The sequence below is a fragment of the Phyllopteryx taeniolatus genome, chromosome 3, assembly GCF_024500385.1.
Source record: "Phyllopteryx taeniolatus isolate TA_2022b chromosome 3, UOR_Ptae_1.2, whole genome shotgun sequence".
Classification (NCBI taxonomy): Eukaryota; Metazoa; Chordata; class Actinopteri; order Syngnathiformes; family Syngnathidae; genus Phyllopteryx; species Phyllopteryx taeniolatus.
The window spans coordinates 1290225-1314987 of NC_084504.1; the positions used below are offsets into that span (position 1 = coordinate 1290225).

At 42.8% G+C, this 24763-nt stretch overlaps 1 protein-coding gene and 1 long non-coding RNA gene across 4 annotated transcripts in view; both read left to right on the forward strand.

Annotated features, from left to right (window-relative positions):
- The window catches only part of LOC133474583 (Golgi-associated plant pathogenesis-related protein 1-like), a 294461-nt gene that overhangs the window by 87324 nt on the left and 182374 nt on the right, over positions 1 to 24763 (forward strand). The window lies entirely within an intron of this gene.
- LOC133474581 (uncharacterized) lies at positions 119 to 23748 on the forward strand. Its single transcript, XR_009787566.1, has 3 exons — positions 119 to 163; positions 1198 to 1269; positions 20392 to 23748. It is a non-coding gene; the product is annotated as an uncharacterized LOC133474581 (long non-coding RNA).

Sequence of the window (24763 nt, forward strand, 5' to 3'; positions counted from 1 at the left end):
TGAAATCAATGATGCCTTTTGACTGCGAAGTCCTTCCTGTACAGTAGTTGGTGCTATGTACCACAGAGAGTTGTAATCCACATTTATTAGGAAAAGAAGAAGAATCGCCACAGAAGAAGAGGATTTGCCCCAAAGCTAGTCTACGTCACGACCTCATCCTAAAGTAAGTTTTACAACTGTGGTGTCCTAATGAATCACTGTTTAAAATCATTTTTGTGTTCAGATAGATCGTTTTGCTAGCAGCCACGGGTACATGAACATCGTCTACACATGACCAGTGTCTGCTTCCAACAGCCACTCCACATGAAGGTGTACATTTAATTCGGGTTGCTACTTATATTGACGTGTTTCTCCAGTGATTTTAGAGGACTGAAACGAGCATACAATTGGCCAGCTAGCTGTTTCATGCTCTGTTGGCTTCAATGAAATATAACGTGAAGGAGGCTGGGGGATAATCCTTAACGTTTTGCCCTTTGTTATGTCTCTAAGCTGTTGGTATACTGATATGTTTGTTTAAAAGCTTTAAAACTGACACCGCTACAGTGTCAAAAGTATTCTCTTCTATGCGGCATCTTATTTCATGCATAATGTATCGCACAATAGGCAAGCTAAAAACACTTTTAAGACAAACTAGTATAGCAGTTGGGCTAGGGCTTTCACAGAAAACCTCAGGAGTTGAGGGCATCACAAAAGTTCTGTTAATGGGCTTCATGAGTGTAACTTGTTTAAAAAGCATACATACTGTAATTCAACTGAATTCTGTCTTTTTATTTCAGTATTTTGTCTGTTTTATTTTACTGTTTGATTCAAGAAGTCTGCCTTTTTCAACTACAAAAAAATAAGTCTGCCTTTTTATTCCTAAAAAGTGTGCCTTTTTATTTCATATTTCATATTTGTCATGTTTGTTCATGTTTCATATATATTGACTGTTTTCAACTGTGCATAAAGGCTTTTGTATTACTGGGCTATTTTTTGTGAAATAAATTTGAGTTGCTAAAGAATGTCAATTTTGGTTGCGACTTAATGACTAAGTTAAATTTGGGGTCCTGAGGCAAAACCAGTTGGTAACCACTGAGTAGCTGACAGTGGTCTATTTCCCTTGACATTTTTTAGGCTTGAAGTGGGGATTTGATAACGTTGTGCAATTGTAAGTGATGTTAAGAGTAACAAAACTGGCCTATTTTTTTTTTTTCATAGGGTCCGTTGAGAAATGAAAAGACGGGGACAAGATATACAACTTCTTTTTAAAGAGAAGCAAGTCAGATAACGGTAAGGTGGACAGAGAGAGTGTGAGTGAATTGCGCGTGTGTGTGCGTGAGTATTGTGAGTGGGTAATTGTGTGTGTGTGAGTGGATAACTGCGTGAGCGGGTTACTCTGTGATTGAAAAATTGCTGAAGTTGTGTGTACATTGTGTTGTAAACATTGTTAATAAACTTTAATTTGTGCGCAAAAACCTCATCTTCTGTGTGCTTAATATGTACATTGCAACATTTAGAGACATATTCCAATTCATTGGTCGAGAAACAAATTCATTGTCATCGTTTGTGGACCCCCCGAAATAGCCTTGGCCACCCCTTGGCCACCCCAAGGATAAAAGTGTACCTCCGCCACTGCTCTCTGATGCGAATGAGATGGTATGCATTGCGTAGATCCAATTTGGTGAATATATGGCATCACAGAGGGGTTCAAATGAGGGGTCAATGAGGGGCAGTGGAGATTTGCTTTTTACGGTAATGTCATTGAGTCCACGGTAATCGATGCAGAGGTGGAGCGTGGTATCTTTCGTCTCAACGAAGAAGAGGGCCGGATTGCATTTGGGAAGAAAGGAGGGATACTTGTTGAGAGAGGGTGTTTAATGAGTCCATAATCTAACGGAGAACTTTGTCATGTCTTCCAATGTGGGCGCCTTGGTGGGTGAGTGCTTCTCTTCGCGCCTCTGGGGTTGCTGGGTCAATGATGGCCAGAGTATTCTGTCACGATACAATTGTATCAGGTTTGACTGGATTCGGAAGCAGGCGGAGGTGGAAGAAGTTTGTGGAGAATGGTTTCTTAGCATTGCATTCAGAGTTGGACCTCCAAGGCGTGATGGCGGACCGTCGGGACAAGGAACGTGCGGGAAGCGGTGGCATGAGCAGGTGGAAGAGCTTGAAGGCGTGGCCAGAGAGATCAGCAAGGCGCGGAGCACGGAAGGAGCACTGAGGATGAGGAAGAACTCGGAGATCAGAACAATTGCGAGAAGTAGCGTACCTTACGTGTGAATAGAGACCTGGTGTACCACGGATGAACGTTAATACTCTGGCAGTGGAGTCCTGGATCTGGTAGGCTTAAATGCAGGCCATGATGAAGGCTGATTGACAACAGGTGTGAGGCCGAGGTGGTGCTGATTACTGGGAAGAGAGAGAGAGTGAGAAAGCGAAAGGGGTGGAAAGCGCCACCTAAATTCCAACAAAGGAACTGCAGGGCACAGCTCATGACAAAATAATTGCTAAAATGAATCGTTACACCCCTATTCAGTATACATGCACAAAGAAACACAGACAGAAGTGTTCAAACACAATGCACAAATGGAGGCAAATTGTCAGTGATTACAGGGAGTATAATACAGCTGCAAAATTATGGGGACAGTGACCATACAAGTCAATTGTCGAAGGGGAAAAAGCTCTTCCAATGTCTTGTGATTTTGGTGTGCAGTGTTCAATAATGCCTACCAAACGGAAAAGGTTGGTTCGAAAAGGTTGTGTCCAGGTTGGATTAGTTCAAGAGGAGCAGAATCGGATGAGAAAGGATAAACGGATATTTCCGGTGAGTAGTCAAAATTCAGGGGCCGAACAGCAATTAAACTATTTATGCTGAGTTAAATGTAAACTAAGTTTTGCTTTGATGAAATAGTGAGCGATGTAAAAGCATGTTGATTTACCTTGTTCCACATTGTTTTCAACTGAGTTAACATTAGACGCACAAGTTGTGTTTAGCCCTGTGTCAGTTTCAAAATTCAAATGCATTAAAATGTGTTCCAATTAATGACTGGCTGGACCTTGAACCAGGAATTACGCAATAAAATCTTTAATTCCAACAAAGTAACAATTAAGAAAAACTGTCCAACACAAAGAGTTACTGACGAATAGGGAAAAAAAGAACCTAAAAGGGTAATTCAAGCGAAAAAACAATCTGAAAATCCATCCATTTTCTGAGCCGCTTCTCCTCACTAGGGTCGCGGGCGTGCTGGAGCCTATCCCAGCTGTCATCGGGCAGGAGGCGGGGTACACCCTGAACTGGTTGCCAGCCAATCGCAGGGCACATAGAAACAAACAACCATTCGCACTCACAGTCATGCCTACGGGCAATTTAGAGTCTCCAATTAATGCATTTTTTTTTTTTTTGGGATGTGGGAGGAAACCGGAGTGCCCGGAGAAAACCCACGCAGGCACGGGGAGAACATGCAAACTCCACACAGGCGGGGCCGGGGATTGAACCCGGGTCCTCAGAACTGTGAGGCTGACGCTCTAACCAGTCGTCCACCGTGCCGCCAATCTGAAAATGATCATGTAAATATTCAAATTAGAAAAAAATAAAGAGAAAACCAATGGGAGCCTACGTGGTAAACGCAAAAAGGAACCACAGCAAAAGAAGAAGATGAAGGATACAACGTTTTTTACAGCGAGTAAGAAGTGAGTAGTCAGGAAAAAGCCCAAACTAACAGGGGTAGTAATACAAGAATGTAAACAGAATACAATGTAAAATATTTAACATGGAGTGAAAAATAAAAACAGGAGTGGGACAGGATGCAGTACAGCAATCGGCAGTGATAAAGGAATGATCTGGATTCTTCCTGGTTCCTAGAGGGAACTAAAAGTCAGTGTGAACTGACATGAAAACAAAGTGAAACTGAATGAATCATGACAAAAATGTATGCTTCCAGCATAGCATGTCTGTGAAAAAAATTCCGGTGCTAAATCTGTTTTTTATTAAATAATACTTCAAATCCGGTGAGAATTTTGCATTCGAGACAAATGACGCAGTGCTCCACCAGATCCAGCGGATGGTGCTTTGGTTTATTCCTATGTTGTGTGATGGTACCACCTACTTGGAGTTTACCTTACAGAATGTGCTTTTGCTTGGTTCTACTATTCCCACTTTAGGTTATTTATATATATTTATGCATGAGATATTTTGACAACTGAATAGCTGTAACTCAGAATTAACTTGTTACTTATATACCCTTTATCATATAATTTTATTCCATTTTCTTGCATATCTATAGCTTTATTTTTAGGCTGGATGAGCTCAAAATTCAATTACAGTATAATGAGGTTGAAATGCATAGATATTGCAGAAGATATTCCAGTTGTATGTTAAATATACAAAACAGTCATAGCCTCGAAAGATTTTTGATCATTTAAGTCTTATATGTAACCTTAAGCATGGAACGTGAGATACAAACCTTCAAATGTGTAAACATTAAATTGTGAAGTTACTTCTTTCTTCTGCTTTGCCAGCCATTCTAGATAATCAGATGATCCTGATTCCTGATATTACCACATTGCAAGAAGCAATAATTATCCCAGTTATGTTGTAAAAGCAAACCTTTATATACCCATATTTTTTTTTATTCCCAAAACAATAAATTATTGGATAAACCATCGTTCCACACATATCAACAGACAACTGTATTGATTACACTTGAGTGCTGAACATTCACGGTTAGATTTGTGTCAGTACAGTATTGAGCAATGAGACAGAGCTAGACTGGGGCCTGCCGCTGAATCCCAGGATGTGTTACAGATCCTGTGAGGAGCGCCCCAGCAGCTGCCCTCCTTCATGCGTGTTTGTCAGGAGTTGTCGATAAGTCCCGCGCTTGCTGCACAATAAAAGGGAGGGGAAGTAACGGCTGAAATAGGATGCTTCCTGCCCTTTAACATGCCAGAGGCTTCGTTAAGGGAACCTGTGAAATCAGTTTAATAGGCTGACATCACCAATGGGCCTCTGTGACCTGGCTCTCTTGAGACCCTGTTCTCCTTTTCTTAGACTTTGTCTGCTCTTCAACCAACTTCTCTTCCCAATGCTCATTTCATCCTGTTATTGATTGTCCCCTTCATTCCTCTCCCATTCTTCTTGAGATTCCCCTTTTTAATTTCATCCCATCCACTATACCTTTATTCCTGCCCCTTCTAATCCTTAATTGTTCCTTTTTTTCCCATTTGACTTTCATCTCCTCTCCATGTCTTAGATCTTCCTCTATGCAGTTTGGCTCAGTAGCAACTGTTTTGTAGTCAATCTAACGGGGATAACTAATTTTTCTTCCAGCTGATCTGGATGAAAAAAGGGGATGAGGTTGGTCTATGGGCAACCCTGAGTGTGCCTGACCTCACCTGACATTAGTGAATAAAATATAGCATGAGCCTTCTGTTATGGATGGCTACTGAAAAGGAGATAACTCCACTTCTTATTTATTCTCCTTAACTCCTTCTTCAGACACTAACGCCGGGAATGTGACATTAATGTGCCTACCGGCTGTTTGAACCATCGAGTACAGGTCAGTCACTTTAATAGAGAGGTTAATGCTTCTCTCAAACGGATAGCAGGCTGACGCCTCCATTAATGTAGAGCAGGAATGTAGCCATAAAACAGCACTTCCTCATGTAAGGCTGCCCTGGAAGTTGCTGGGTCCATGGTGTTTTTTCCTTCAGCCTGCCAGGAACACTGCAGATTTATTTTGTTATTTATTAATTCTTAATTATTTTTATTTTCTGTCTCAAATGTTTTCATATCTGTTCAGATTTTCAGAAACATGTTCAACCTGTGGTTGTGGGTTTGTATCTGGGCTCTGTGTGGACTTTACATGTTCTCCCCCTGTTGCATGGGGTACTCCGGAGAACACATTCACCAAAAACACACGTTAGGTTAATTGTAGACTCTAAAATGTACTTAGGTGTGAATGTGAGTATGAATGCTTGTTTGTCTACACGTGCCCTGCGATAGGCTGGCGTTCCGTCCAGGGTGTACCCCGCCTCTTGCACGAAGTCAGTTGGGATAGGCTCCAGCACACCCGTGACCCTAATGAGGATAAGCGTTATAGAAAATGGATCGATGGATGTTGAACTTGCTGTATCTGCATTTTTTTCACAGAAGGCTACTGTGTGTTGGTTGGCTCTGTGTTCCTTTGTTGTTGAATGTATTAAGGTACTATTTACTGTATGTGGTCTGAATATTTTGTTTTCTGGATATGGTATGAGGAGAGTATTTATGTGACGCATGTGCGCATTGAGGGTCCTGACACTGCCTGGATGGTTATGGCTGCCCATGGCTGTGGGCAGGCCTTGGGGTTTGCAGGCTCTATCCTGGTGGGGATAAAAGCAGGAGGCATCTGGCTCCAGCAGAGCTCCAAAAACCCAAAGTAGCCAAAGATCCCCCTCTCCTAGTTTAGCCAAACAAGCTGGACTAATCCCAACTATCAGGGGATGTACTGTCAAAACAAGCAGCAGCGCCCTAAGGCAAGCCGATCCACTGAGCAGTGAAGGGCCACGCAGAGGAAAGAAGGCCCCCCCCCCCATTAGCATAATGCCTCTCGGTAGTGAGCTGGTGTGCTGGCCTGACAGTCTGAGCACAGGGCACAGCGTCTAACTGAGGGTTTGAGCTCAGAGACGGGGCAGAGGGGGCAGCAGTGGAGATGTGGGGGCTCTCTGGCTTAAATTGGCGAGGGTCAAAACCCAGGCTTTCAGCGCCCCTTTCTCTCAGTTTCAGTGATTTCTGCTTATTTTTAGCAGCTTTCATCCTCCAAAAGCAGGTTGAGTCCTCTTCTCTCTGAATATGTAGTCTTATGCCCTGGGCTTGCTACCGCTCATCCTATTCACCAACTAGATCACCATTTTGCAAAGCTATTCTCGTTCTCCTCACCCTGTGTTGCGTCGATGTTTGAAAGCATCAGTATATTTTTCAAAACGACACATAACAGACCATAAATCTCACTCTTGTATGAAATATTGATTTCCCTCACTCATTATCCTACATAAATCTCTTTTGATATCTGGAGGAGTCGCTTTTCTTTCTTTTTTTTTTTTTTTTTAATGACGTCACAGGAGTAAATTGAACATTAATGAAGTGAGACCACACTCAGTCTTCTTAAGTCAAAATCCAGTGTCATTTAATTCTGAGTATGTAGAACGGCCAAATGAAACAAATGAGGTAGCCGTTTATGTTATTACCTCTAATGGGAACATAATGGGGTTAGCTAAGGCCACCTAATAATGACTTTTAATATGAGCCAGCCTTTTTATTAAAGCATTGCATCATTTCGCTGACAACTCGGTTTGAGTGTTGAAGGCAGCAGGGGGTCTAGTTCAGTACATTGCTGCAACACTTGAGCAGCAATTCCAAGGGACAGTCAAAAAGTAATGCATCCAATTTAATTTAACCTACAGATAATTTGATTTTTTTCCTGAAATTTCCATGATTTCTAGTTTGAATACTTATTTGAAAGATATTTTAAAGAAAAGTTTTGTTTACGCCTGTCCTCTTGTCAGCCAATTTGGAAATGAGGTCATTGTTGAATGCCCATCAGAAGTAGAGATCTGTGATTGAATTTCTTGCTTTGGAAGGGGAACCACAACTCAACATTTTCAAAGGTGAAAAACGTGTGTGGGGTTAGGGTTATTTCATCAATGGTGACGTCATCAATGGTATCCCTATTCGTAAGATTAACCGCTGAAGATGGTCTGCTGCTCTTTTACTTGTCCCGAAGGTCACTCAAAGCAGGCTGTTGTTCTTCGCCTTTGATCCTGGACACCCACTTTTTGACTGTGCTGTAGCCTATTACAGCTTCCACATACACGTTCAGAATTTTAAAAATATTGAGTGGTGGGTCCCCTTCCAAAGCAAGAAATTAAATCACAGATCTCTGCTTCTGATGGGCATCCAACAATGACATCATTTCCAAAATGGCTGACACGAAGAGGACATGTTTAAACAAAACCTGCGTTAAATAAACCTTCAAACAAATATTGAAACTCCAAACCTTAAACATTACAGGAAAAAAAATAGTCAGTAAAATGAAGTTGGGCTCATTACCTTTTGACTGCCCCTCATACATTATTCTGTTAACTCTTTATTATTGAGTTGAGATTAATTCTAATATGTTCCAATGGGGTGGTCATTTAATGACATGATCAAACCTTTCAATTGTTCATGTTGATGACTCATGGCTGTTGGAGACTACAGCTCAAAGGTACTATTAAAAATGTGAAACCCTGTTGTCTGCATCGTGTCCAGCTGGTCCTGCTGGGATTGTAGTTGGACTGGATCCAGTTGATTATCATTTCAGCTCACTGTCACTCATAGTGAGGCAAGTTCCCTGGCCCAATTATCTTTGAAAACACAACCACAGAGGCTGGATGTGATCAATGAAGCCGATGCCAGCGTCAATATGCTCCGAGTCAAGCCAATTGATCAGTGGATGTGTATAGACAGATGTTGTGAGCTGTATAATGTCAGAGGGCTGAGGGGAGGACTGGAGAGAAAGTGCGCTGAAAGGGCTGGAGTTGGAAGGCGGTTGATGGGGGATGGGTAATGCGATGGCGAGAGCACGAGGAGTCTCAGGTGTGCATCGTCAAGAGGAAGAGGTGACTGTTTGCTGGGTCCCCGAGCCCCCTGGGAGGGGATCAGGACCTGCCCTGACTCCCAGGCTCCCAGCTCACGACAGCAGGGTGACGAGGCGCCCCGGCAGCCCCTCCCACAACTGCTACTGCAATTAAAAGTCTGGCTCAGTTGCTGGCTAAAGCACAATAAAATACAGAGCACAACAACCCTCTCACCTTACGCTCTGGGACTGGGACACACACCCATATACACACACAGACAAGTAAGCACACACGCGCGCTCACACATACACACACACGCTCACGTATGCACACAAGCTGGGACTCTTCTGCCTCCTTTTTTTGCTCTATTCTGAGAGTCTGATTTTGTTCAAATGAATTTCTGATTTGTATCTTCAATGTTTCTTTCAACCTCTCCACTAAATATTGCCAGTAGTAGTAGTAGTAAAATCACTTACTGTATGCAGTGTTCAGTTAACCTTGAGTTAACTGAAGTTAGTCAGAATCAATATTTTCTGTGGCATACTACAAAATACTCCAACAAATGTGAGCCAGTAATTGCAAATGAAATTTGACAATGCGCTCACACAATATATAATTTTCATACAAATTAACCATGTTCCAATTTAAAAAAAATAAATAAATAAATAAATAAGTCTAGCAATGCTACATAGTAGAAAAATTCAAAATTACAGGAGCCTTATTATCTTCACAATTCAAAGTATTTTTGTGCACAAAGACATGGATAAAAAGTTTTTCAAAGGGGGCTTTAATTTATGTTGAGCACTACTAGTTTGGCAAGGTATACAAAGATTAAACCAATGTTTCTAACACCAAATTATTTGAAAAGCATTACAACTTCTCCTTTGTGTTTTTATTAGTAGGTATACAATTACAGTATAAACTCATGGCTAAAGACATTTTGTTTCTGAAAACTCTTAGCCCTGTTTTCCTGGGTATTTTTTAATGGTTATTGGTCTGTAAAATTCCCCCCCTCCCCCACAAAAAAAAACAATATCCCCTAAGGAGAGTGTTATATACATGCCCGCACCAACTTCAAAATTTTAACAAAATTTCCCAAAAAGTATATACTGGATCTGCACCTTTATCTGGACCTACATGACAAAAAATTGGTTTCTTCCTTAGCCTTCTCCCACCTCAAATATATTTTATTCGAAATTGGTAGGTTTTTTTTTTTGCAAAACGCATAGATGAATACAGAATGAATAAAGCATGGCGTGTTTTTCACCTTGGCATAGGTATGCATAGCATTAAAGAAGCCACACATATTTCCCATTAATAATGTATTTGTGCTAGAAAAAAAAAAAAAAAGTGGTGTTAAGGTGTTGAAAGTGTCAGGGTAGCAATATGTACTGCCAAATTTTTCATCATTTTCACTTTTCTTATTTAAATTTGTAGGGCTGGTAAATACAAAATAAATGAAGCATCACACAGAAGCAAGACACTTGATAGATTTGTTCAAAATGAATATATATTTATTGTGTTTGGAATAAAAGAGTTCAATTGGCATTTGGTTTGGCTTGATGTTTCACATTTATAATTCATAAAATTGTAACTCACACAATTGCTTAATTGTTACCCCCCGATACTGGTGTTTGCAGTGTGACTGGTGTAAAACACTGGAGAATGAGATACAGCTGTTTATTTAAACATGACAACAATACAACAGCTCCCTACCTAATGTGTTTGTGTAGAATTTGATTGCTAAATTGTGAGTATATTGCGTATATTATGTATATTTTGAATACTTGCACCCTACAGACATGGCACAGGAATGGATTCTAGGTGTATTGACATTGTTAATATATATATCGAAACAGATTGAAAATGACAATGAAATGTTTGAACTATTTTTGTCCTAGTTATACTCAGTGGGGTAAAAACACCATTAAATACTCCATCATGCTGAAACTCATATTAAGCTCCTTTCACAGAGTGAGTCTTGCCTCCAACACTCCACCCCACCTGGAGGAAAATCTGTTTTGCATTCAGCCACCAGGTTCAGTGTTGTCTCAATGATGATGAACAATTATTGCACTCAGATTTCTTCATGATATATGCACTCGTTAAAAGTAAAGGGCAGGTTGTTTCACCGAAGTAACCCTTCCGTCGATCGTTTTTAGTGTGAAAACAGTAATGGCCTGTTTCATACGAGTGACTGGAATCTAAGATATTCTCACTAGAAGTATGATATATAAACGATGCGAAAACAATTCTGTAGCGCCATAATGTGATAAATTACGCCAGTTTAAATTAGATATGCATTCCCCCCCAGAATTTAAAACAGTTCCAATGTGTCTTTATTAAAGGTCTCTGACTTTACTCCATCAAAATACAGAGAGGAGAAAGAACTACCACACAATAATAATACTCATAATACTCTGGTCTTGTCTGTGTGTGTTATTTAAGACTTCTGGAGATTCTGAGACTACCTCTAGAGCAGGAGGTGTTCACCCCTCCGCTGATTGGAGAAGGGGATCACGAAAGGCTAAAGTTGAAAACCCAGACAAAGCGAGTGAATGTGAATTAGAGGTGTGTTGGTGTGAATGTGTGTGGTTGGAGGAGAAAGCAGCTGAAGACCACAGATCTGAAACCCCTTATAACGGTGCAAGGAGGGAAAATAATATATATATCATCATGGATTAATCACACATCTTTGGAAGGGAGTCATCCTCCCAAGTTTGAGTCTTGCCTCTTTTTATCAACTTGACCAGGGTGATGGCAAGGTGGTTGTATTAGTGATTTGGGTGATTTACTTAACAGACAGGCTATAACTTGTGACACAGCAGGTGCTGGTGCTAGCTTCTTCATCTACCCCCCCACCCCCCACCAACCCCCCAAACACATACATTATCGTGCTCCTCCTCTTCATTATATAGAGTCTGAAGGATGGTTTGCATTCTCATCTCATCAGCCCAGACTCATTACTGTAAAAATGGCAACTAATTGACTATTTTCCATGTATTTCTGTTGTACGGACATAGCCAGCTTATCCATTTCCAAGCAAAATGATCGCATTCTTCACACGATCGCTCCAAGAGTCAGCTGCCAGGAAGGACAAAGACTTCAAGCTGTACCTGTCAAATTATATTCATAAATATGAATATACACTACATGTATGCAATAACTCTTACAAGTCCAGAACTCAACTACAGTCTGTGTCCAATTTTCAAAGAATGCAACTTTAAAGTAAAATTGGATGCATTTATATTCTTCGTTACTGATGTCTTACCTGGTGAATAACCACGTCTTTATCCGAGGACGCAAAATGATGAATGCCGAATCTTTACTTCAAATATAAGGTTCTCAACCTGCTGTCTCAGTTGGCAAATTTATTTCTTGGAGACATGCATTTTCGTCTAGCGCCAGGTTGACAACGATCAGGACCAGGAACCAACAGATTATTCGATCGGAGGATATCACTTTTTTTTTTTTTTTTTTTGTACATTTTTTTTTTTAAACACGTTAACACATTACAACATAAGACAATTACAATGACATTTAAAAAAAAAAACATGAATAAATTGGCAAAAATCAGCCAAAAAATCTACCTATTTTTGCAGATTTTTCACTCTGTTGTGAAGTAAAACAAATACAAGAAAAAAATCCATCCATCCATTTTCCGTACCGCTTTATCCTATATTATTTTATTCATTACATATAGATGTTTTTATTAATCGGGTGATTAATTAGTTATCTGAATTTTACTCTGCCAAATATTGGAATCGGCATCGGCCTAAAAAAAAATATCATATCTGTTGGGCTCTAATTAGGATGCACGGCAAGGTCATAGACCATTAAGACAGTCGTCTCCAACCACAGATGCGCCGTGAAGCGTTTGTTACCGGGCCGCAGAGAAAGAATGACCAATTTATATAATTTCTGTTGTATTGCAATTCGTGTGTCAATGTGTTTTATTTTGAAAATTGACCGGAACTTCTCCGCCGCACCAGCTGCTCGTCTCAATTGACACGTCGAGACTGCACAGAACGCTTCCGTTTCCGGTACCAGCCGGCTCAAACGCTTCTGTTTCCGGTCCGAGCGGGCTGGCTAACGGCGGGAGAGCTCAAACAACAAAATAATTTCATAAACGAATTCAGTTCATTACCATCCATCCATCCATCCATTGCCTTCCGCTTATCCGAGGTCGGGTCACGGGGGTAGCAGCCTCAGCAGGGAAGCCCAGATTTCCCTCTCCCCAGCCACTTATAAATAGAGAGCTTTGCCTTTCGGCTTAGCTCCTTCTTCACCACAACGGACCGATACACCGATCCTCCTTTCGATCTCCCGTTCCATTCTTCCCTCAATCGTGAACAAGACCCCAAGATATTTGAACTCATCCACTTGGGGAAGGATCTCATCCCCGACCTGGAGAGGGCACTCCACCATTTTCCGACGAAGGACCATGGTCTCAGATTTCGAGGTGCTGCTTCTCATCCCAGCCGCTTCACACTCTGCTGCGAACCGCTGCAGTGAGAGTTGGAGATCACAGCCTGATGAAGCCAACAGAACCACATCATCTGCAAAAAGCAGAGATGCAATACTGAGACCACCAAACCGGACCCCCTCTACGCATTGGCTGCACCTAGAAATTCTGTCCATAAAAGTTATGAACAGAATCGGTGACAAAGGGCAGCCTTGGCGGAGTCCAACCCTCACCGGAAACGAGTCCAACTTACTGCCGGCAATGCGTACCAAACTCTGACACCGGTCGTTCAGCGACTGAACAGCCCGTATCAGGTGGTTTGGTACCCCATACTCCCGAAGCACCCCCACGCCTTCTCCAAGTCCACAAAACACATGTAGACTGGTTGGGCGAACTCCCATGTACCCTCGAGGACTCTGCCGAGGGTGAAGAGCTGTTCCACTGTTCCACGACAAGGACGAAAACCACACTATTCCTCCTGAATCTGAGATTCAACTTCCCGACGGACCCTCCTCTCCAGCACCCCTTTATAGGCCTTACCAGGGAGGCTGAGGTCCCCCTGTAGTTGGAACACACCCTCCGGTCCCCCTTCTTAAAATGAGTGACCACTACCCTAGTCTGCCAATCCAGAGGCACTGTCCTTGATGTCCACGCAATGTTGTAGAGGTGTGTCAACCAGGACAGCCCCACAACATCCAGAGCCTTTAGGAACTCCGGGCGAATCACATGCACCCTCGGGGCCTTGCCACCGAGGAGCTTTTTAACCACCTCTTTGACCTAAACCCTAGAGATAGGAGAGCCCGCCTCAGATACCCCAGACTCTGCTTCCTCATAGGAAGGCGTGTCAGTGGAATTGAGGAGGTCTTCAAAGTATTCTCCCCACTGTTTCACAACGTCCCGAGTCGAGGTCAGCAGCGCCCCATCCCCACTATACACAGTGTCCCCCTCCTGAGACGCCGGATGGTGGATCATAATTTCCTCGAAGCCGTCCGGAAGTCGTTCTCCATGGCCTCACCGAACTCCTCCCATGCTCGAGTTTTTGCCTCAGCGACCACCAAAGCTGCATTCTGCTTAGCCAGCCAGTACCCATCAGCTGCCTCAGGAGTCCCACAGTCCAAAAAAGCCTGATAGGACTCCTTCTTCAGCTTGACGGCATCCTCACCGCTGGTGTCCACCAACGGGTTCGGGGACTGCCGCCACGACCGGCACCGACTACCTTACGGCCACAGCTCCGGTCGGCTGCCTCGGGAATAGAGGCGCGGAACATGGTCAACTCAGACTCAATGCCCCCCGCCTCCCCCGAGACGTGGGTGAAGTTCTGCCAGAGGTGGGAGTTGAAACTCCTTCTGACAGGGGATTCTGCCAGACGTTCCCAGAAGACCCTCACAATACGTTTGGGCCTGCCACGTCAGACCAGCATCTTCCCCCACCATCGGAGCAAACTCACCACCAGGTGTGGATCAGTTGACAGCTCCGACCCTCTCTTCACCCAAGTGTCCAAGACATGCGGCCGCAAGTCCGATCACACGACCACAAAGTAGATCATCGAACGGTGACTTAGGGTGTCCTGGTGCCAAGTGCACGTGTGGACAACCTTATGCTTGAACATGGTGTTCGTTATGGACAAACCAGTAAGCATAGAAGTCTAATAACAGAACACCACTCTCGTTCCTCCCAATCACGCCTTTCCAGGTCTCACTATCATTGTCCAGCATTGAATTCCCCCAGCACAATGATGGAGTCCCCAGCGCGAGCACTCTCCAGCACCCCCTCTAAGTACTCCAAAAAGGGTGGGTACTCTGAACTGCTGTTTGTTGCATAGGCAAAAATAACAGTCAGGACCCGTCCCCCCCACCCGAAGGCGGAGGGAAGCTACCCTATCGTCCATTGGGGTGAACCCCAATGTATAGACGCCGAGCCGGGGGACAATAAGTATACCCACACCTGCTCTGCGTCTCTCACCATGGGCAACTCCAGAGTGGAAAATAGTCCAACCCCTCTCAAGAGGACTGGTACCAGAGCCCAAGTCGTGTGTGGAGGCGAGCCTGACTATATCTAGTCTGAACTTCTCAACCTCACACACCAGCTCGGGCTCCTTCCCTGCCAGAGAGGTGACATTCCACATCCATAGAGCCAGTTTCTGTAGCCGGGGATCGGATCGCCTGCACCAGACCCCTATGGTCCCTCCCACAGGTGTTGAGCTCATGGGAAGGGGGACCCATGTTACCCTTTTGGGCTGTGCCTGGCCGGGCCCCATGGGTGCAGGCCCAGCCACCAGCCGCTCGCCTTCGAACCCCACCTCCAGGCCTGGCTCCAGAGGGGGACCCCGGTGACCCGCGTCCCGGCAAGGGAAACCTTGATCCATTTAATGCATTCTTGATAGAGGTTTTCGGAGCCGTGCTTTGTCTGGTCCCTCACCTAGGACCTGTTTGCCATGGTTGACCCTACCAGGGGCGTGAAGCCCCAAACAACTTAGCTCCTCAGATTATTGGGACACACATACCCCTCCACCACGATAAGGTGACGTCTCAAGGAGCGGTCAGTTCATTACGTTTACTGAAAAGATTTGTTCTTTTGAACGAAACGTTCGCAAACGAAACAGCACTATATCAGGAGTCCTACTTAAAATACAGGTTTATCGCAACAGTTGACTCTCACGCACCAAGTCCGCTCTAATACAGATACAGCCGTAGGTTTCTGCTCGACACAGGCAGAACTACTTTTATAGAGTTCAAAGTCTACTCTCATTGAGGAGCTACAGAATTCCAGTCTGGTCTGGCTGGCTACAATAACGCCGACTACTGCATCGCGCCCACAGTGGACGCACCACGAACGGCGAAGGACGAAGCAGAAGCGAGTGTTTGTGTTGTGTGTCTGTGTGTGTGCGTTTATGTGCGTGCGTATGTGCGTGCATGCCACCACATCTGGTCCGTGAGTAAAATGCTGACTCCTAACCGGTCCGCGGTGCGAAGAAGGTTGGGGAACACTGCATTAAGACATTGTTTTGGCCAGATGTGTCTGTTGCTTCATTCTGTCTCTTCCTCGGGTGGTGGTCTTTGTCTTCTCTCACATTCTGTTGCTTTCTTGTGTATTTTCTCTTTTTTTAAATGACTGCTACTCACCTCGATTGGGTATAAAAGGAGCTTGTGAGTATCACAAGTGAGTAGCACTTATCATGCTAAAGATTTCCCTGCGAATGGCGACAATCCCTTGACGTCGAATCTCTTCATCTGTGGGAACTGTAAAAACGAAGAATGCTGTTGTACTTAGGCTAGAAGAAGCCTGACAAAAAGGCACCAAGCAATGCTTGGCAACAGTGCCTCTTTTTTGCTGAAACTTCAACTTCTTCATTTTACTTCGAGAGCAAAGCACATAGCATTTCTAAAAATCAAACAGAATGCTGAAGAGATGATGACAACCAGAAATAGTTGGGCTGGCTGAGATTTTATGCAGAAGTTCCGCCTTGGAGTCTTGGCAAACAGTACCTATAGTCAATTGTCTTAGTGAAGATGGATGACTGATGCAAATAGGAAGGCTACTTTTACTTATAATTCACTGTAGGCGGACAGGTGGTACTCGCTTTCAGCCCCAGGAAATGCAGCTCAATGTTAGCCAAGGCTGCTTTCACCGCCCCGGGCTACAGGAAGGACAGAAAGGGAGCAGGCAGCAGGTATTTGCTGCCATGGGGTAGATTTAGCAGTTGTGTTAAGCTTTCGATTTCATACACACACACACACACACACACACACACACACACACACACAACCACCGCTACTACCATAAGCTATCATTTGATCAAACCAGACAACCTCCACAAGCACATCACAAGTAGAGTTTTAGACAACATTAGATTAAGATGAAAGTTTGGTTAGCAGGCTTGACAGCAGCTTGGCAGGTTGCCAGTGCAGGTAGCTAAAAATACTATTGTGTTGAAGTTACATATGGCAGCATGGTGTGAATGTGGGTGTGGATCACTGTTTATCCATAGCTGCCCTACGATTGACTGGCGACCAGTCCAGGATATACCCTGCCGCAAAATTAGCCAGGATAGGCTCCAGCTCAACCACGACTTTAATGATGACACGCAGCATAGAAAATGGATGGATGACGTTACAGTACATAAACATTACCTGAGGTTTTCACACTGATTCTTTATACATTAGAAATTGAAAGATTTAAGGCTGCTGCACACCAAGCAATGCAGCCGACCCCGGCTGAACTGTCGCGTAGTGTGCAGGGTTTGGCAACTGTTTTCATGAGTGGTGGATAAGAAATGTAAATCGCCGGTGTACACCATAGCAATGTTGCAGATTACAGCCAATCAAAATGCACATATGCTTTCACTCACGCGACAAATACATTTCCCCACAATACATTTAGCAAGAGACAGAATGGCGGCGGCGATCAAATATTCGATTTCACAACAATACCCAACTATATTTGTAATTTATAATGTGCCTGTAGGTGAAAAACCAAAGTTTGTGGGCAAATACCACGCTGTGTACATTGAGATGAATGGGAGCCAGCGAGACTTAAAATATCCACTCTCGCTTTTATTCTCTCCTACATCCACTCTCTTTAGCAATCCACTTCTTCTTCTTGAATCTATCCATTTCTCGTTTTAATAAATGTCATAAAGTAGACTATACTGTACGTGCAGCAGATGCTGGGGTTAGTCAGAACTGTTTTTTTTTTGTTTGTTTGTTTTGTTTTGTTTTTTTGTGATGATCCAGTCCAAATCAGCTTGAGCGCTCATGCAGTGTGCGGGGGGCCTTATGAGTTCTGGAATCATACATTTTAAGCTACTATTCTACAACCCCAATTCCAATGAAGTTGGGACATTGTGTTAAACATAAATAAAAACAGAATACAATGATTTGCAAATCATGTTCAACCTATACTTAATTGAATACACTACAAAGACAAAATATTGAATGTTCAAACTGATAAACTTGATTGTCTTTAGCAAATAATCATTAACCTAGAAGTTTATGGCAGCAACACATTCCAAAGAAGCTGGGACAGGGTCATGTTTACCACTGTTACATCAACTTTTCTTTTAACAACATTCAATAAACGTTTGGGAACTGAGGACACTAATTGTTGAAGCTTTGTAGGTGGAATTATTTCCCATTCTTGCTTGATGTACAGCTTAAGCTGTTCAACAGTCCGGGGTCTCCGTTGTCGTATTTTACACTTCATAATGCGCCACACATTTTCAATGGGAGACAGGTCTAGTACCCGCACTCTTTTACTACGAAGCCACGCTGTTGTAACACGTGCAGAATGTGGTTTGGCATTGTCTTGCTGAAATAAGCAGGGGCGTCCATGAAAAAGACGTTGCTTGGATGGCAGCATATATTTTTCCAAAACCTGTATGTACCTTTCAGCATTAATGGTGCCTTCACAGAAATGTAAGTTACCCATGCCATTGGCACCAACACAACCCCATACCATCACAGATGCTGGCTTTTGAACTTTTTGTCCATAACAGTCCGGATGGTTCTTTTCCTCTTTGGCCCGGAGGACACAACGTCCACAATTTCCAAATTGAAATGTGGACTCGTCGGACCACAGAACACTTTTCCACTTTTCATCAGTCCATCTTAGATGAGCTCGGGCCCAGAGAAGCCAGCGGCGTTTCTCAGTGTTGTTGATAAATGGCTTTTGCTTTGCATCGTCGAGTTTCAAGTTGCACTTACGGATGTAGCGCCGAACTGTATTTACTGACATTGGTTTTCGGAAGTGTTCCTGAGCCCATGTGGGGATATCCTTTACACATTGATGTCAGTTTTTGATGCAGGCCCGCCTGAGGGATCGATGGTCACGGGCATTCAATGTTGGTTTTTGGCCTTGCCGCTTACATTTAGTGATTTCTCCAGATTCTCTGAACCTTTTGATGGTATTATGGACCGTAGATGATGAAATCCCTAAATTTCTTACAATTGTACGTTGAGGAAAATTGTCCTTAAACTGTTCGACTATTTTCTCACGCACTCGTTCACGAAGAGGTGAACCTCGCCCCATCTTTGCTTGTGAATGACTGAGCATTTCAGGGAAGCTCCTTTTATACCCAATCATGGCACCCACCTGTTCCCAATTAGCCTGTTCACCTGTGGGATGTTCCAAACAGGTGTTTGATGAGCATTCCTCAATTTTCTCAGTCTTTCTTTGCCACCTGTCCCAGCTTTTTTGGAACGTGTTGCAGCCATAAAATTCAAAGTTAATGATTATTCTCTAAAAACAATAAAGTTGATCAGTTTGAACATTAAATATATTGTCTTTGTAGTGTATTCAATTAAATATAGGTTGAACATGATTTGCAAATCATTGTATTCTGTTTTTATTTATGTTTAACACAACGTCCCAACTTCATTGGAATTGGGGTTGTACGTTCCTTCACTTCTTGTTTGCTTATCTTTATATGATGTTAAAAGTTGATTGGAATATTTTGGAAGTGGAACTTTTCGGGGTTTATATATTCTTGTGATACCTTTTGTGATACCTGGATCCAAGCACAATAAAAAACTTAAATACATTTCCTGGAGGAGTTGATCCAAACTGAGCATTATCGTGAAGGCAGAATTTACTCTTTATATGGGATCTCATCAGAATGGGACTGGTGTACAGCATATGAAAGAATTGGAAATAATGTTTTGAAGCACAGTTGTGATTAGTTTCACATTTATTTCCTTTCTGCCTTGTTTCCTTTCTTCACACCTGGCCTATTTTCTCAGTTGAGGAGGTGTATGTGTCGGCTAGCAGCTGTTGTGTCGATTATCTGGGAAAAAACTGTTTCCCTGACTGTTATCTACTCTATATTAGCTACTCTCATTGTCATTACATGGTAAATTATCAATTAATTGATTAAATTCCCACAAAATAACATGTTCTAATAAGATGTCTCAAGCTTTAATTTTGGGCAGTACATAACGTCTTAACGATAATGTGTCAGTTTGTGGGTGTTTCTTCTTCTGGTGTATGGATGTGTGTGTGAAATGTCCTTCTGAGTAAGTGGCTTGTGCCTGGTTCTCAGATGTTATTGTGTACCATTTGTTTGGCATACACAATTCAGTACATTAGTGGAACGGGTTTAGCCTTGCCGCTTTGCACTTACTTGCCTGTGCAGTCTCAGTAGATGGCCTCTTTGCTTAGCATTTTATTTGGAAAGTACATAAGTCATGCAAGATTGTAAGTGTGTATGTGTGTTTACCTTTTCCATTACTGTTTCGTGAGTGGAGTGATTTTTATTTCTCCCCCCCCTCCCCCATTTTTCATAGTGTATTGTAAATGTGCGTGTGTTTGTGTGTCTCCTGTATGTGTTGTCTTTGTTGTGTGCGTCTAATCCCCAGGTCCCCAGGGCTCCAGAGGAACAGCTGAAGCAGGGGCAGTGGTGGCTTGTCATTGTGGGGCTCCCGCTGTTTCCCTCCCTTTCACTGCTCCCCATATGGTCCTGCAGCACTGGATCCCCAGGGGCCTGTTAACGCCGCACCACCCAGGTCTGGGCCCTGCCACCAGGTCTCTCTCACCTCCTGTCTCACCCCTGCTCCGGGGCTCATCGTCACCCCAATGTCCCCTCTACCCTGTGCCCCCACACCCCCCAGCTTTTGATTGTGTTGATCACCCCGCAGTATGGACCATGATTTTCTCACTGTTTTTGTTGTAGTGTGTTAACCAGACATACTGCTACCTCCCTGTTCTTCCTTTTTTACCTTTACACTGATGTTTCTTATCTACTTCATTTGTTCCCTTATTCACCAGGCGATGCACTCAAGTGAGGAATGGCATATGCGTCATTTTCATATAATTTGATCAATAATGGTAAAGACATGGCCCACTGTATTTCCTTTTGAAAATCCATTAATTTGACTAATATGAGTATTTGAATTATTGGCAGTTGTTATCCATCTAAAGGTCATAATTGTTTCTCAGAGAATACTATTACTTTGTCAAAATGTCTTAACCGTTAGGTGTCCGAATGAAGTTTCATGATTTGCAACGGTAATTACATGTTTGGATGTATAGGATTTTTCTTCCATTGCTTCAGATTGACGGCACGGTGGTCGACTGGTTAGCACATCTGCCTCACAGTTCTGAGGACCGGGGTTCAAATCCCGGCCTTACCTGTGTGGAGTTTGCATGTTCTCCCCGTGCCTGTGTGGGTTTTCTTCCGGTACTCCGATTTCCTCCCAAAAACATGCGTGGTAGGTTAATTGGAGACTCTAAATTTCCCGTAGGTGTGAAAGTGAATGTGAATGGTTGTTTGGTTAAATGTGCCCTGCGATTGGCTGGTGACCAGTTCAGGGTGTACCCCGCCTCTCGCCCGAAGATAGCTGTGATAGGCTCCAGCACGCCCGTGACCACCCTAGTGAGGATAAGCGGCACAGAAAATGGATGGATGCTTAATAATTTTTTTCCATGAAAACTAACAAAACTACATCTTAGTGTTTTCAGAGTTCCTTTTTTTGTGGTTATTTTACGAACAGTCCTTGTTTGTCATTCAAACTGTCTTTACCATTAATACCATTGGAGTGAGCCTCATTATGTTGTTGCAGTAAATCAGAGGGATCTGTGAGCTGAAGTGCTAGGATGAGGCAGCCATTTTGCATTCAGACTAGATAGAGGCTGAGTAGATTTTGACACCCGCTCACTCCCACAGAGATTGATCCCATTACCTCCCAATCCCCAGCCAAAATTTTACAGAATCCCACTACCTTTCTACCACCAATCCCCCCCACCCCGTTTTTACTCTGCTTCCGCCCACTTCCCGTGACGTTAGTACCGGCTCCCAGTAACTCTGTGATTAATATCAAAACTCACTCCTATCCCATTGCGGGACCAATGGGATGCGGTGAGAATCCCGAAAAAATTGTCTGCCTCTAATTCAGACAAAAGCAGACAGAAAGATAAATGGTGTTACTGCTGAGATATGAATGAATATGTATGATGTATGATGTTTGTGAAAGTGTAGGAACCGTTGCATGTCTTTACCGTTATTACGATTGTATAAAGACAAGAGTGTAATGGGCTCAATGAGTAGTTAGGATCATTTACACACTTGTATCCACAGAGTTTGAAGGGCATCACGCAAATTGTGCTTTTTTTATGAAGCTGTGTATGTCTTTAATGTTATGCAAGAAGTGTATTTGAATAGGCCACCACCATTTGCTTGGTCGAAAAGTACCAACTTTTCGATGAATGCCTAAAATTGTAAATCATCACTAACTTTTTGAAAATAGGACTTTAGGTGTAGCTTTTTTAGTATGGGAAGCATTTACCCATATAAAACCAAGGCGGCATAAAAAGAATTGCTCTAAGTCTCTTAACCGGTATTGTATATGTAAATGACCCATACGCCAAACATGGAGTTAATATATTAGTATTATGACTACCAGTAGACGAATATTTTACTCTAAGTCATTTTCTTTCTACCAGTAATATTTCTTACTTAAAGAAACTGAGCAGATCACCAAAAGAGTAGCATGGCATATTCTTTGTCTGACCACAGCGTGTTCTGGCGATTGGTCCATGCAGTGGCCCTCAGTGACGCTGAGGCTCCCTGTCTCTTTAAAGAGTGATTTAAACTCTGCAGGCCCTTAGCAGACCTTGCTCCTAGAAAGTACTTCAGTTTATCTTCACCAACAGAGCCCCAAGCGTCTCTAAATCAGCTGTCACTACCTCGCGGGGATTAGCAGGGATTTATAAGTGAACAGGGAGTGCTATTTCACACAAGTTATCAAACAGATCATAAAACACCATCATTGGGATTTGACTGTTTGGTTACACATGTTGGAGCTGCGCCTTATGGTCATGCTGTTGGGTTTGCTGAGTGTTTACACTAGAGAGAGAATGTCTGATCTGTTCTTTTTTTTTTTTTTAAATGTCTTTTGCAAATATGATTTGGCTGCATCTCAGTCACCCTGCAGAAAAGAATGACTAACAGAACCAAAGTGATACATATAAAACAAACTTGATATTGCAGTTGTTTTGATAACTAACGCACGCACACATTAAACAATTACTTTGTCACATATCTGAATTGTCATATGCATGTTGACCTATTAAACCTGGCATTCTTTTTTATATTCATGTTTACTGTGAAAATTATACACAAGCAATTTGAATGGAGCCACATACTGCATCGTAGCGTCCTCTATTGACCGTATGGGGGAACACGCTTCAAAACTCCTCAAAGCACACACTGGACTGACAAAATTATCAGACAAGGTAGACTGTACAGTACATGTTGATGTGATGGAGAATATTAACAATCGTTAAAGATACACAAACAAAAATGACTAAGGTTCTGTCAATGTAATTAGATTGCAATAAATTATAGCTGCACTATACAATATGTGTTGCAATTATAGCATACAGTCGAGTTGTAATTTCTCTCACTTTCTTGCTTGGCTTTCGAGATTTATACAATATATGAAACGTGAAAATGAATGAAATATTAATTTAATATAAACATCTAGTACGAGGTGCGTCAGAGAATTTCCAGGACTCGTGTCACCTGCTTGAGCAAGAGGAAGCAATCACACGGAGCTCGGTTGGATGAGTAGGGCTCGGGAGGTTGCTCCAGCACGACAATCTTCTTTTTGGCCAGGAACTGTTAGATGGGCAGTCTACTGTGAACAGGCACGTCGTCACGGTGAAGCAGCCATGAGTTGTCCTGCCGCAACTCTCACCTCTTCTTGCGCACTGAACAGAGCAAACGTCGCGTTTGTAGATGTGCTGGTTGATCATCTGGGGAAAACTCATATTTTGTAGTCTTGGGTTGTGACACCAGTTCTGGAATTTTTGTGACACTGCTTATATTGTACCTGGTGTGTTGATTTGTTGCACTGTAGTACTTATCAGCTAGATTACTTACACTTAAATGGAAATTTAGATGTCCTTTTGTGCGTATTTTTATGTTTGATTTATATTTCTAGATGTGCGCTACGCTGCCTTGAATTGCATTAGAATTCAATTTTTTTTTTTTTTTAATTTATTTCGATAACTATCCAACAAGTAATAATGGGAAGTGGAACATATGGTGTGAAAATAATTCAATAAAATCTTTAGCCAAAACATAAATAATGTTGAATATTAACTGTATCAGCTAGCAGGGTGTTCGACTGGTTACCACATCTGCCTCACAGTTCTGGGGACCGGGGTTCAAATCCCGGCCCCGCCTGTGTGGAGTTTGCATGTTCTCCCCGTGGCTGTGTGGGTTTTCTCCGGTTTCCTCCCACATTCCAAAAACATGCGTAGTAGGTTGATTGATCTAAATTGCCCCTCGGTGTGAATGTGAATGCGAAAGGTTGTTTGTTTATATGTGCCCTGCGATTGGCTGGCGACCGGTTCAGGGTGTACCCCACCACCCGCCCGAAGATAGCTGGGATAGGCTCCTAGTAAGGATAAGCGGTAAAGAAAATGGATGGATTAACTGTATCATTATTTGCATCTAATAGCTTTAAAGCTTTATAGATTTAGTTTAAGATTGAGATTTAACCACAGCTGAAAAATTTTGGACAATTTGAACTGTACACAGATTGAGAGGCCAGGAAATTGTCAGCTCTTTGAGAGTTTGAAACTCAATCTCTCAGAGTTCCGTGTTGTGTCTTGGAGTGCAATATCCTCTGCTGCTCTCTTGCTGTCATCAACTGGCTCTCTCCTCGCCCCTCATTCGGCGTTTCTACTTCCATCCACTACAACACCACCCCTATGCTCCACCCA